The sequence below is a fragment of the Monodon monoceros genome, unplaced genomic scaffold (genome assembly GCF_005190385.1).
Source record: "Monodon monoceros isolate NGI ecotype Baffin Bay Population unplaced genomic scaffold, NGI_Narwhal_1 Super_Scaffold_5, whole genome shotgun sequence".
NCBI lineage: Eukaryota > Metazoa > Chordata > Mammalia > Artiodactyla > Monodontidae > Monodon > Monodon monoceros.
In genome coordinates, this window is record NW_021703782.1 from 10,437,672 (window position 1) to 10,451,908 (window position 14,237).

General features: G+C 44.7%; 1 protein-coding gene across 1 annotated transcript in view; it reads left to right on the forward strand.

Moving 5' to 3' along the window:
* SCARA5 (scavenger receptor class A member 5) overlaps positions 1-14,237 on the forward strand; it is a 117,202-nt gene that overhangs the window by 51,360 nt on the left and 51,605 nt on the right. The window lies entirely within an intron of this gene.

Sequence of the window (14,237 nt, forward strand, 5' to 3'; positions counted from 1 at the left end):
GGGGAAGGGGTGGGGCGGGGGGGTGGTCTTCACCCTCTTCACCCCCAGGGACCCCAGAGAGTCACAAACGGGAGGAAGATGAGGGACAAATGTATGTGGGACTGCATCTCAAGGCCTGGCTGTCACTGGCTGATGTTGGAAAAACCATTTCTTTTCACTGTCCTCAGTTCTTCCTCTAATGTAAATGGGCATTAAGTGCTGGTGAAAAGTATACAATTATGTAAAGCTGTATACAACTCTTCGATGTACTATTATGAATATTCATGTCAACTAATCTGATAATCAATGAAGGAAGGGAAGGCACCTAGAGTAGAGGGTTACCTGAACACCGAAAGCTTGAATTTGAATAGGCCTTCGCAATAGAGCTGGGGTTTTCTTCCCACATGTTTGATTTCCTCAAATGAGATAACATCTACATAAAACACAACACAGTGCCTGGCCCATAATAAGTGCTCAATTAGAGTTTATTAGTCCTCACAATGCCCCGCCCCCGCCCCCCCAGATAGATGTTGTTAATTCTAGTTTTAGATGAAAAGGGAGAGACTCAGAATGATGAATTCCCTTGTCCAAGAGCAGCAAATGAAGTGGTGGGCAGGACTTGAACCCAGGTCTTTGGACTCTAAGTTCGATATTCCTTTCTTTCTAATCTATGTGTAGGGACCCATCCAATTTTCAGAGTCTATGACATTCTCAAATCCACTTCCTTTATATAATCCGCACTTCACACCAAGATGTCAGTTTTTGAACAATTGTACATGTGAGATACATGCAGTGTTTTGGGTTTTTTTAATTACAATATGTTAAAAGTCGTCATTAAATTTTTCCCTTTTGTAGAAAAGGCGCTGAACCCACATAATACCACATCGTGATTGGTGATTGTCACTGGAACAATTTCATATGACTCTTCTGCAGTAGTAAATATTTTTGTAATACTAACAATATCCGATCTAATAATGCAAGATACTCTGGGGACCAATTAATATTTCAAAGTAACTCTTACTCTTGGTGTAAATGTTTTTAGTTGGAAAAACTCTGCCTGTTTGGGTGAAAATGCTTTTGCATTTTTGTTGATAATGATTCACATGGATGGATGGATGGATGGATGGATACCTTATTCTGATTTCCTGGACAACAGTGTGGTATAGTAGAAAGAGATGTGAACTGGGTTTCAAGATATATGAGAACTAGCCCTGATTCTGCCGCCAATTGTTAGATGACCTGGGACATTTTCATATCACCTTTCTCAGTCTTCATTTCCTCATCTGAAATCGAGAAGTAAATGATTATTAAGGTCACTTTTAGCTCAAAGCAATCCATGATCTAACTGCACCATGAGTCCGAGTTCTGAAGAACAAAGATATAAGAGATTTGACACATTGGCTGCAAACCTCGTGTTCCAAAAGAGGAAACGCAGTAAGTGCCAAGACTCCTGGCAAGTCTGGCTCAGATTCCTCACATGTTTATTAGTGAGAATAATTTCCAACCTCCTCAAAATACTTTATGACAGACTCAAGAAATGAAGAAAGATGGATCTGAGAAAATCAGCCAATGGGGAGAGCTCACAGGACTCCAACCAAAAGCTGCATGGAAACCCTAGGAGACACATATTGAGCTGTTTGAAAACAAGTACTTATGGAACAAATTGTCCAGAAAGATAGAAACACAGAAACATGCTCGCTGCCCTCCCTGATTTCAGATTATGGTCTCATGTGACTGTGGCTGGGAGGCGGACTGGAGAGATGGAGGGGGCCCCTCTAACCCAGCATCAGGAGGCTCTTGCTGGCGCCAGAGGGATGGACCGCACATGGGGTAGAGCAAAAAGTCACGTACTCCGGGGTTTAAATCTGGATTTGCCATTTGCACGTAGTGTTTTCTCGAACAAGCGGCTCAGTCTTTTTGAGCTTCATCTGTAGAACTGGGGATATGAACATGTCATGTATTCTTTTATGAAATGGCCAGGCATGTGTGGCCACAAGAGGAGACAGAGGCTCAAGCCAAGTGTCTTGTACTCACAGGTCCCAGAGACAGGAGGCACGAAGGCCACACAGGGCCACATGGGGAAGCATCAGGGGCATCAGGAAGCAGAAGACAGGAGTGAGGGGAACAGTTAGGCCACGGCCTTTCTCGGGGTTTCTGTGAGAAAGACGAGGCAGGGCAGGGTAAACAATTTAGGATTAGCTAGTTTGAATAATTTTGGTGGACTTCGGGCTATAGAGGTGGTCTCTAGTTGCCTTTTACCTGGCCCTGGGATGATTAAGGTAGAGGAATATTGCTTCTTGGGGCCAGAGAGAGGAGGTATGGCTCCAGATTGGATAGTGAAGGATGCTCCCCGCTGGGTCATTTGCATCTCTAAGAATTGGCTGGCTTCAGGAAGAGCTGTCTCTCCCCAGCCAAAAAAGGTTTCTTAAGAAGTCAAAAATCATAATATACAGAAAATAATTATATATACAGGCATACTTCAGAGATCGTGTGGGTCTGGGTCCAGACCACCACAATAAGGTGAATATTGCAATAAGGCGAGTCACACGAATTGTTTGGTTTCCCAGTGTATATAAAAGTTATGTTCACACTATCCTATAGTCTATTAAGTGTGCAATAACATTATGTCTAAAAAAACAATGTCCATACCTTAATTTAAAAATACTCCAATGCGGGCTTCCCTGGTGGCGCAGTGGTTGAGGGTCCACCTGCCGATGCAGGGGACACGGGTTCGTGCCCCGGTCTGGGAAGATCCCACGTGCCGCGGAGCGGCTGGGCCCATGAGCCATGGCCGCTGAGCCTGCGCGTCCGGAGAGGCCGCAACAGTGAGAGGCCCGCGTACCGCAAAAAAAAAAAAAAAAAAATACTCCAATGCTAAAAAATGTTAACCATCATCTGAGCCTTCAGGGAGTTGTAATCTTTTTTGCCGGGAGATGGAGGATTGAAATATTGCAAGAATTACCAAAAAGTGACACAGGGACACAAAATGAGCAAACGCTGTTGGGAAAATGGTGCCAATAGACTTGCTTGATGCAGGGTTGCCACAAACCTTGAATTTGTAAAAGACACAGTGTCTGCAAAGTGTAATAAAGCAAAGTATGATAAAACAAGGCATGCCTGTATGTATACTCACAGATACAATACAGAACACATCTCATTTGTGAAACTGGACATACAAATGGCGATCTCAAAGGATCATATGAGATAAAATACATGACACCCAGCCCACTATCCAATACTGAGTGGATTAATTAATATTAGTTTTCTCTCTTCTTCTGTTCAGTTAAGTGGAAGGACCATGGGATTAGTCATCCCATCTACACCTCTATCTACCTGTGTGACCTGGGGCAAGAGGGTCCTTCTGTCTAGGACTCTGTTTTCATATCTGTGAAAGAGGGAGGGACATCCACATGGTCGCCAAGGTACCTTTTTTTTTTTTTTGCGGTATGCGGGCCTCTCACTGCCGTGGCCTCTCCTGTTGCCGAGCACAGGCTCTGGACGCGCAGGCCTAGCGGCCATGGCTCATGGGCCCAGTCGCTCCGCGGCATGTGGGATCTTCCCGGACCGGGGCACGAACCCGTGTCCTCTGCATCGGCAGGCGGACTCTCAACCACTGCGCCACCAGGGAAGCCCACCAAGGTACCTTTAAGGCCTGATGTTGCCACTTCCTTGTCTGATTCCTGCTGAGATTGGAAGCACACCTTTCTGGGATGGAAGGACTGGGACAAGAGGTCCCACGGGGGGCATGGAAAAGGCAGCCTTGGAGGTTGAAACCGTGATGCCAGATTGAAAAACAGATTGTCCACACCTTTGAGCACAGAGCCCAGCTCTGATGACCCACGCTGGGCCATCTCTTTAGAACCCACACAGTTAATCTCCCCAGTAACCAGCCATGGGCCCAGCCTTGGTGAGCCAGGGAGCGGGGACAGTGCGTATGAGGTTGTGAAGCACAAAAGTACCTATTCCATATGTATGTATTAAATGCATACATTTAATTTTCACACTGATGTAAGTATCTTGCCTGTAGACCAAACCCCTAAGTTTCCCCACAGCATCTAACTCTGAGGACTACTATTAAAAAAAAAAAAAAAAGATTGGGGTGGGTATCCAATATTCCACACATGGTCAAGTGTCCAGCAATCAATAAGTGCTGATATGAAAGTTTCCTCTCTTGTGAATTATTCATGACCCAATGAAACTGTCTCATGTCTTAATAACATTCAAACACTTATTTGTATCTTTTAAAAAATGTGAATGGTCCATTTGCTAGCCCAGTGATGACATGAGATTCTAGAGAGGAGTTTATGCTCTATGATGGGTGGGTACCATGTATATAGAAGGGCCGTGCATTAAGTGAAATCCAGCAAGTTAGGTTTTAGGTTTTTTTCATTTTCTTTTGTGTTGTTGTTGTTTTACTTTCCTTTTCAACTAGAATGAAAACTGCTGGAGATAAGATCAACTCTGGGCTCTAAAAGAGCAATATTTACACCCTGACCCCTTCTTCTTGATGGATTGCTTCATTATAGCTTAGGGGTTGTATTATATTGTATATCAATGGGGACTCCAGCTTAAATGACAAAGAAAGGCGCCTGGGAAAATCACTGAGCGTGTACCATGGGGCAAGTCACTTTTCTCTAAATGGGACTCTCCTTTCCATGTGTGGTTTGAGAATAAGGGTCTAAATTTGTCAGGAGAGGTCTTTATTTATAACTATATTCCATTAGTAAGTCTTTGAGGGCTACTTTGTAGAAATAACTGCAATAAAGGACCAACAAGCCCCATTAAAGTATAGAGAAGATTCCCCACTAGATATTTGTTTCTAAATGAAACTGTCACATCCCAAGAGTGCATCATCACCCAAAGACAGCAATGATTTGAAGAGGGGCTTGGTCCTCAAATCTCCAGGCAGTCTGGCTCCGTGAGACTCAGACTGGTTGCATTCTAGGCTTTTCTGAGTTGGCCAGGATAGTACCACCTAAGGATGTGACCAAGGCTTGGAAATCAGCACCCACCTTTACTCTCCACCCCAGCTTCTTCCCAGTTAATCTCTAGTAAAGGCCCTCACTTATTATGGGTTAAATTGTGTACCCCTCAAAATTGATATGTTGAAGCCCTAACCCCTAGTACCTCAGAAGGTGGCTGTATTTGGAGACAGGGCTTTTAAAGAGGTGATTAAAGTCAGATGAGGTCACCATGTTGGGCCCTAAATCGGTATGATTAGTGTCCTTATAAGAAAAGGAGTTTAGGACACAGACATGCACAGAGGGAAGGCCATGAAGACATGGGATGAACACAGCCATCTACAAGCCGAGGAGAAAGGCCTCAGGAGAAATCAAACCTGCCAACACCTTGATTTTGGACTTCCAGCCTCCAGAGCTATGAGATAATTAATTTCTAATTTCTGTTGTTTAAGTCATGCAGTCTGTGGTATTTTTTTAATTAATTTATTTTATTTATTTATTTTTGGCTGTGTCGGGTCTTCGTTGCTGTGCGTGGGCTTTCTCTAGTTGTGGCGAGCGGGGACTACTCTTCCGTGCAATGCGCGGGCTTCTCATTGCAGTGGCTTCTCTTGTTGCAGAGCATGGGCTCTAGGCACATGGGCTTCAGTAGTTGCAGCATGCAGGCTCCGTAGTTGTGGCACACGGGCTTAGTTGCTCCGTGGCATGTGGGATCTTCCTGGGCCAGGGCTCGAACCTGTGTCCCCTGCATTGGCTGGCGGACTCTCAACCACTGCGCCACCAGGGAAGCCAGCCTGTGGTATTTTCCTATGGCAGCCCAAGCAAACTAATATACCATTTATTTGTCTTTTAAAAAATGTTTAAATAAAAGATGGAAAAAATAAAATAAAAAATAAAGACAAAAAAAGGAAAGAAACAATGATAACAACAAGCATATCCATGAGTAGAATGGTTTTTAGACCTGCCTCTCCCTGGATGGCCCACTGAAGCTTGGCAGGGTGATTACAGGTACAGCTTAGAATAACCACAAGAAATCATCTTATTTGCAGTCCCTGATTATAATATCACACCACTTTGTTTTCATGGTGAGTGCTTTTTCTTTTTCCCCACAATGATGTGAAGCCAAGAGGAGTCTGATGGAGAGCCTCTGCAGTTGGCATCAGAACACCCAGCTCCCAACTCTGGCTTGCCCCTTCTTAGCTATAAGACCTCTGAAGTTTACTTAATTTCTCTGAGCTTTAGCTCTCCTCACTTTAAAACAGGGATAATAAATAATGCCTACTTCACAGGTCGTTCTGAGGATTAAGTAGCACAGGTACATGGAATGTCTGAGGTGTTGGTAAGAATTTGACAAGGATGAGCTAACTAATGTTGAATCCAGGTATCGCTTTGAGAGTCTGATTGTAAATGCAATATACCACATTTGTCCCTTTTATATGTAATCCTCTTGCCTTCAGCTGAGATTTCACATCAATTAAGATAATGTTGAGTTTTGATTTTGTCATCTCGTTGGTTATCTACAGCAATTTGATTCAAAATGGCTTGAAGGCTTAAATATAAGACATGACACCATAGAACTCCTAGAAAAGAACGTAGGCAAAACATTCTCTGACATAAATTGTACCAATGTTTTCTTAGGTCAGTCTCCCAAGGGAATAGAAATAAAAGCAAAAATAAACAAATGGGACCTAGTCAAACTTATAAGCTTTTGCACAGCAAAGGAAACCATAAACAAAACAGAAAAATAAACCTATGGACTGGGAGAAAATATTTGCAAATGATGTGACCTACAAGGGCTTACTTTCCAAAATATACAAATAGCTCATACAACTCAATAACAAAAAAGCAAACAACTCAATCAAAAAATGGGCGGGGGCTTCCCTGGTGGCGCAGTGGTTGAGAGTCCACCTGCCGATGCAGGGAACACGGGTTCGTGCCCCGGTCCGGGAAGATCCCACATGCCGCGGAGCAGCTGGGCCCGTAAGCCATGGCTGCTGGGCCTGCGTGTCCAGAGCCTGTGCTCCACAATGGGAGAGGCCACAACAGTGAGAGGCCTGCATACCGCAAAAAAAAAAAAAAAAAAAAAAAATGGGCAGAAGACCTAAACAGACATTTCTCCAAAGAAGACATACAGTTGGCCAATAGGCACATGAAAAGATGCTCAACATTGCTAATTATTAGAGAAATACAAATCAAAACTGCAGTGAGGTACCATCTCACACCAGTCATAATGGCCATCATAAAAAAGTCTACAAATAACAGATGCTGGAGAGGGTGTGGAGAAAAGGGAACCCTCCCACACTGTTGGTGGGAATGTAAGTTGGTGCAGCCACTGTGGAAAACAGTCTGGTTGTTCCTCAGAAAACTAAAAATAGAACAATAGCAATTTTACTCCTGGGTATCTAAAAAAAAAACCAAAAACACTAATTCGAAAAGATACATGCACCCCAATGTTCATAGCAGCTCTATTTACAATAGCCAAGACGTGGAAACAACCTAAATGTCCATTGACAGATGAGTGGATATAGAAGACATGGTACATATATACAATGGAGTATTACTCAGCCATACAAAAGGAATGAAATAATGCCATTTTGCAGCAACATGGATAGACCTAGAGATTATCATATTAAGTGAAGTAAGTCAGGCAGTGGAAGACAAATACTATATACTATGACTTATCATATGGTGGAATCTAAAATAGGACACGAAGGAACTTATTTATGAAACAGAAACAGACTTACAGACATAGAGAACAGACTCATGGTTACCAAAGGGAAGAGGTGGTGGGGGAAGGATAAATTAGGAGTTTGGGATTAGCAGATATAAACTATTATATACAAAATAAATAAGCAACAAGGACCTACTGTATAGCACAGGGAACTATATTCAATATCCTGTAATATACGATAACAGAAAAGAATCTGAAAAAGACTATATAGTTTCTGAAACTATATAGAAACTAACACAACATTGTAAATCAACTATACTTCAATTTTTTAAAAAGCGGACCCCCTCCTGCCCCCCACAAAATAGCATTTTGATCCCTCCAGGCTGATACCATATCATTCAACAGTACTACAGCCTTCCTATTCTTCAACCTCCAGTTCCAAGAGGCCACTGAGTCCTAACAATGTTACTTCTCTATCGTGTCTCTTATGTCCCTCTTCTCTGTCCTAACAGGCGTGGCCCTGCCCCAAGGCCCTCCTCTGTCACCAGGACCACAGCCTCCTACTGCATCTCCACGCCTTCTCTAGGTCCTGTTCTTTGCAATTCAGTCTTTGCACTGCTAGCAGGGACATCTGATGAGAAGCCACTCCAGACTACTAAAGAAAGTTCACTCATTACACTCATTGCATTCAGCTTCTTCAGATAATCTTAATATTGGGTTTGGGTTTTCTTTTCCCAAAGAACATTTGGAAACACATTAGAAGACTTTTAAAACAGGTTCCTTTTGTGTGTACTTTTCTCCCTAAGTAAATGATAAATTTCTTGATAGGAAAGCTTACATTTTAGACCTCTGTGTATTTACTGCTGCCCAAACCCATATAGTGAGTTGGTACCTCACAGACATGTATTGAATGAGTTAATGCATGAACAAACAAATGAATATCCCCAATTCAAACTTATTTGTGAGCTCTTAGGACAACAGGGAATCAGGAGGTGAACAGGGAATCTGCCAAAAGGGAGGTGGGAAGACAGCTGGGCTCTTTATGCTTAGGGAAGAAGGGATGCTTCTTGTCTTAGCCTGGAATTTCTTTGGAAATCAGAGCCAGAGACACGGGCTTGGTAGTTTATTGTGAAAAGTGATCCTGGGGAGCAGGAGTTGGGGACTGGAGGGATCAGAAAGGAGGGAAAACAATTAGAACGATGTATTCTTGAGCCGGTCTCTGCTGTGGTGGCTAGAGCTCAGTCCTTCCAGGACCTTGCAAGGGGCTATGTAGTAAAAGCTGCAGACTTGTCTGTCTGTGGAGAGTGTTTATCCACCAGCTGCTTCCTGCATAGGTCAGGATTACCCTGAGTGGCCAGCCCATGCATGGATGAGGTCCAGGTGGTTGCCGTGATTCTGAGAAGTCACAGAAGCCTGGGGGCAGACAGCTAGAGATCGGAGGTGTGGATGAAGTAGGGTGTTGCCGGGTTACACCCACCTGAAGTTGGTCACTGTAGCCCTGGCCAGAGTAAAAGGTGGGCTAAGAGAGAGCGAGGCCGGGCCCAAAGGCTGCCCCCGTCTCCTCCACTGGTCCAGGCTTTTTTTTTTTTTTTTTTTTTGGTGCACTGCATGGCCTGTGGGATTGAACCTGTGCCCCCTGCAGTAGAAGCTTAACCACTGGACCACCAGGGAAGTCCTCCAAGCTCTTCTAAGAAGAGATGTGGGCACTTCTGTGCCTCCTACCACTCTCCATTTTCGATCATTCACTTATTCATCCGATAGCTATTTACTGACCAGCTACCAGGTTGCAAGGTTCTGCACTAGGCACTATGTTTGTCTAAATAGCAAGTCCCTAATTCCATTTGTGAATTCACAAAGAATTGCTCTCTTTCCTATTAGACGTAGGCGCCCCATCAAGATGCTGGGTTTCCTGACATTGCTGGTAATAATTAATTTCAGATCCTTTAGCCTCCGAAATGGGAATCCTGGGGATATGTTCTCCACGAGGAGCCTTCTGAGTTATAATTTGTCTTGGATCCCATTTCCACAGTAATCAACAGTGAATTATCAGAGACTCCATCTGCTTGGACCACCAAAGGGAATGCTTATGCCAGGAGCGCAGAATATCCAGCCACATCTCTGAGGAAAGTAATCAACATGTTGGTGGGATTTTTCTTCCTCTGAGGTTGTACCAGGCCATCCTAATATGGATATCCATGGCTGTCCGCTGGCTTCCAGTCAGCCTGCACTCCATACATCCTCCAGCTCCCAGTCTGTGCTCATCCATGGGCCAGAGTCAGGGTCTATGTGTAAAGGATGGGTATCTGGGCTGCAGCCAACCCACCGTTCCAGGGGGCAGGTAGTCTCCATCCTTCATGCCTGTTTGTTGGATCCTGCCTGTAAGACGGAGAATTGGCCACCTGTGCTTGCTTACTTAGGGAGCCCTACCAGCCTCTGAACTGACAAAGGCCACTGCAGGTAGGCTCTCAGGAGGTCACACCTACGTGGACAAAGCCTGTGGCCCCGGGAGCCAATGGGTGATGAGTCTTCAGACGGACCGGGCATCAAAAAGCTCAGACCACCTGTGCAAAGACGGAGAGTCTGTCTGGCTTCCTTCTCAAAGGGCCTCCTGATGCTCTGAGCTGCAGCTGCAAGCTCCCGGCTCCCTCCTGTGTGAGCAGGGGCTGGTGAGGCCACAGAAAAAGGAGAAGCCAGTCTCCAGACTATAAATGTTTATCCTGGACATCCTGCTGAGCTAGGAACGAGGGCATGTGGTTCTTAAAAACAAATAAGGCAATAAGCTCACCCCAAATGTACCAATTTGCTGCCCTCCTCTTTGGGTCCTTATGAATGTCCCCTAATACCCTCCCTCCCCAGTCTGCTTCATTTCCCCTGCCTCAGCCTTTCACTTACAAAACACGCATTCGAAGATAAAATTATGCAAAATTTCAAGAGAGTGACTGCAGAGCAGTAAGCCCCAAGCATGGGGCCCTCCTGCACGCAGCGCCGTGTGTCACTGCACTGGTCACACACCACGAGGCTGGCCCTGGTTTCCTCCTACCTCTTGGAAACAGGGGGGCCCTAGTGAAAATGTGCATCACTTTACGTGCTAAAGGTCTACTGATAACCTCTTCGTTATGCAATTCTGAATGAATATTATGCTTCACTTTTAAATTAATTTTCTATTAAAGTCACATGTCTCCAGATCTCAGGAAATCCAACCCTGTGTTGCAGACCTCCTGAAAGAAAGCCCCTGTCTTTTTCTTGGTGCTTAAATTGAGGTGCTTACCTTGCAGTTTCATTTCAGCCCCATCCTTTCCCATCTCTGCCCTTAATGTGATGCTCTATGAATTCTGATACCCGCCTTCCTTCTGTCAGCCTAAATGAAGACAAGGCAGGACCGCTGCATGGGGCAGTGAAAGAGCCAGGCAGGTCCACCTCCTACTCACAGATGGCCTTGAGTTACTTACTTCATCGCTTGAGTTTCCATTTTCCATCTGTGAAATGGTGATACCGTCTGCCCGTAGGCTTGGGGGGACCATAGGAGAATTGTACGGCCCTTGGCAGTGTTCTAGCATCTACCTCCCCAAGGGCCTCCATCAAACTTGGATGCTATTTCTTCATGCCACCCCCCTCCCCAAGCCTCTAACAAGTCCCTCCTGCTTCTTGGGCCGGTGCAGGGCCTCTGCCCAGGTGGTCTGGGTAGAAAGGGAGGCAGATGCCTTCTGCTGTTTTGTGTAAGGGGGTTGGGGGGTAAGGGGGGGCCAGCAGGGCTTTCAGAGTCCTAGCAGCCTGAGCTTCCTTTCATGCTCTGCCACCTTCTCGCGCTTCCTCATCTGAACACAGGCAGAATTCCTACTTCACAAGTGTGCTGGGAAGAGGAAAAGAAGCCACTTCTAGCAAGAAATGAGAACCGAGTCTGGTATACAGTAGGTGCTTAATAAATGTCATCTCCTGCCCTGCTTCCCCATGGAGACTTTGGAGTTCAGTATGGGACTGACCTTCCCTGCAGCAGGTATGGAGGACAGAAGACTGGATTGAGGGATAGATGACCCCATCACATCCTTATTTCATGCTTCTGGCATCTCTTGCCTTCTCTGAGCCTCTTTTTTTCACCCTTCGATGAGATTAGGAATACCTGCCCTTCCTACCTCCCAAGACTAGTTCTAGTGAAAATTAAGGGAGGTAATGGATGTGAAATTTTGTACAGAGATAAAGGGTTATTAACACCAATGCCCAAGGTTTAGGTGACCAGACCTCAAACAGAACACTTAGCTTTCTTCCTCCCAACTCATACAAACTTCCCCTTCCTCGCTGGCACTGTGGGTGTGCCTGATGTTTTGGGGGAAGACATCCTCTCTGGTCAGTGACATCTGGGGCACCTTGACTTAACCAGCATGTGATCGTTTTTTAATGAACATAGAAGACAGTTATGGAACAGGGAGACATCTCAGGGCTGGGGTGTGGGTAGGAAGGCTGCAGGAGACGTGTCTATGCGAACCACCTAGCCCAGGGCATGGCCTGAGACAGACATTAATACATTACTCATATATTATTATAAAGTGTATATTAACACATTCATTAGTATTCAGCAATTAATATTGAATCAGAATCCCAGTTAGAATCCATGATTCCTGCCAAGCAGTCTGACTCCCGCCTGGGTTTATGATGGGGAACTCATTATCTTCAAGGTTTATTCCATATTTGTGTGTCTCTGTTAAAAAGTTTGTTCTGTGCCTTCCACCGTTTCGGCAGTATCGCAAGGGGAACTCTGGACCCAAACTGCGCGAGCCCAAAGTCAGTCTCCTCCGTCAACCAGTGTGTGACCTTGTGAGTTACTCAAGCTCTGTGTGCCTCAGTTTCCTCGTTTGGAATATGAGGATCTTATCTCATAGGCTTGTTATGGAATTAAGTGTATTAACACGAGAAGCACTTAGAAGAGTGGCTGGCACATAGGACTCAGGAAATACCAGTTATTATTGTTACTCTATAACTTATTTTCCCCTTGTGAAAGTATGAAAGTTGAAGCATAGTTAAAGCCCATTAAAAGTAAATACAGCAGGCAGAGAGATAAATGAACTGTTTGCATAAACATGAATTAAGAGAGTCACACTCAAGGAAGAATTGTTCCCTGTTGAGGACAGCAAACATCTGGAAGGAATTAAATGGCGGATGAGAGGGGGTGGGGGTAATGTGAGCTAAGAACACACTGTGACTGTTGGAAGGAGATAATTCACTTCTGGGGTAGGTAAGTGATCCCAAAAGGGGGAAGCTGCTCTGGGCTTCCACGGCATGATTGGATGCCTGAAGAGCATTAACCCCTCAAAATAATTTTGTTCTCATTAGCTGGAGTACCTAAAATGCCTGTAACATTCCTTTGAGCTAATGCATTGCCTTGAAACAGCCATTTCTTAAATGCAAGTATACTAACATAAAATAACAAGGTATCGTTCTGTATCTGTGAAATTAACAATATGAAAATTGTAAGAGTACACTAAGGTTTCACTGAAACTGGCACATTTAAAAAATCTATAATATACCTATAAATAGGTATAACTTTGGGGGATGCGATTTGGCTGGAAGTTTTTTATTCTTTTTTTTTCTTTTGTGATTGGGTTGGAATTTTTAAGAGTCATAAAAATGTCTATAACTTTGGCTCTACTAATCCAACTTGTGGGAATTTACTGGTAGGAAAAATTTCAAAAGAAGGAGGGACCTTTCTGTGTTTATTTTTCCATGATTGAGAATGGGTAAATTACAAGACATCTCCCTGACAGACTCTTAGGCAGCCATCAAAAATATAGTTATAAATGACAGATGGGAGAATATTTGTAAAATAATCATTCACCAATTAAAAAAACCCAGAAATCAAATCATAAAGATTGGGTATGCATATGGATGGAACTAGAAGAAGGAAATGGAAGGAAAACCAGTGGGCTTTGTTGGAGATTGTGGGATGGTGGAAGAATTTTTTCTTTTATTTCAATTTATGTTAATATTGGTTGTGCAATAAACAATAATCAAAGACCCAAATGAACCCTCCTGGAGGGGGTAGCTGATTGTCAGCCTTTACCATACGGGCAGGTTTCAGTCCAGTTTTCTGGACAGAGAGAAGGGGTCTTAAAGTTGGTAGGTTCTGAAAGGAGGGGGCTGATGGGCAAGGCCAGGAGCCTCCAAGGGCACAGGGCACCAGTTGGGCGTGGGGACCACCTGAAGAGAGAAGGAGGGGCTGGTGGGAGCTGACAGAGAGTGAGTTTAAGGGAAATTGCCTCCTTCATGGCATTGCCTCTGGCCGGCCTGAGCTAATGGGGTCTTAAATCAAGTAGTTGCACTGTTACTCTTAGTCACTCACAATCCCAATTTTAAAACCAGAATTAACAAAACTCACAGTGTTTTACTACTTCTGATAAGCTGCGGTATCTCTTTGAACTTTGGAGCATCAAAAGCAGAGACGGGGGCTTCCCTGGGGGCGCACTGGTTGAGAGTCCGCCTGCCGATGCAGGGGACACGGGTTCGTGACCCGGTCCGGGAAGATCCCACGTGCCGCGGAGCGGCTGGGCCCGTGAGCCATGGCCGCTGAGCCTGCGTGTCCGGAGCCTGTGCTCCACAACGGGAGAGGCCAGAGCAGTGAGAGGCCCACGTACAACAAA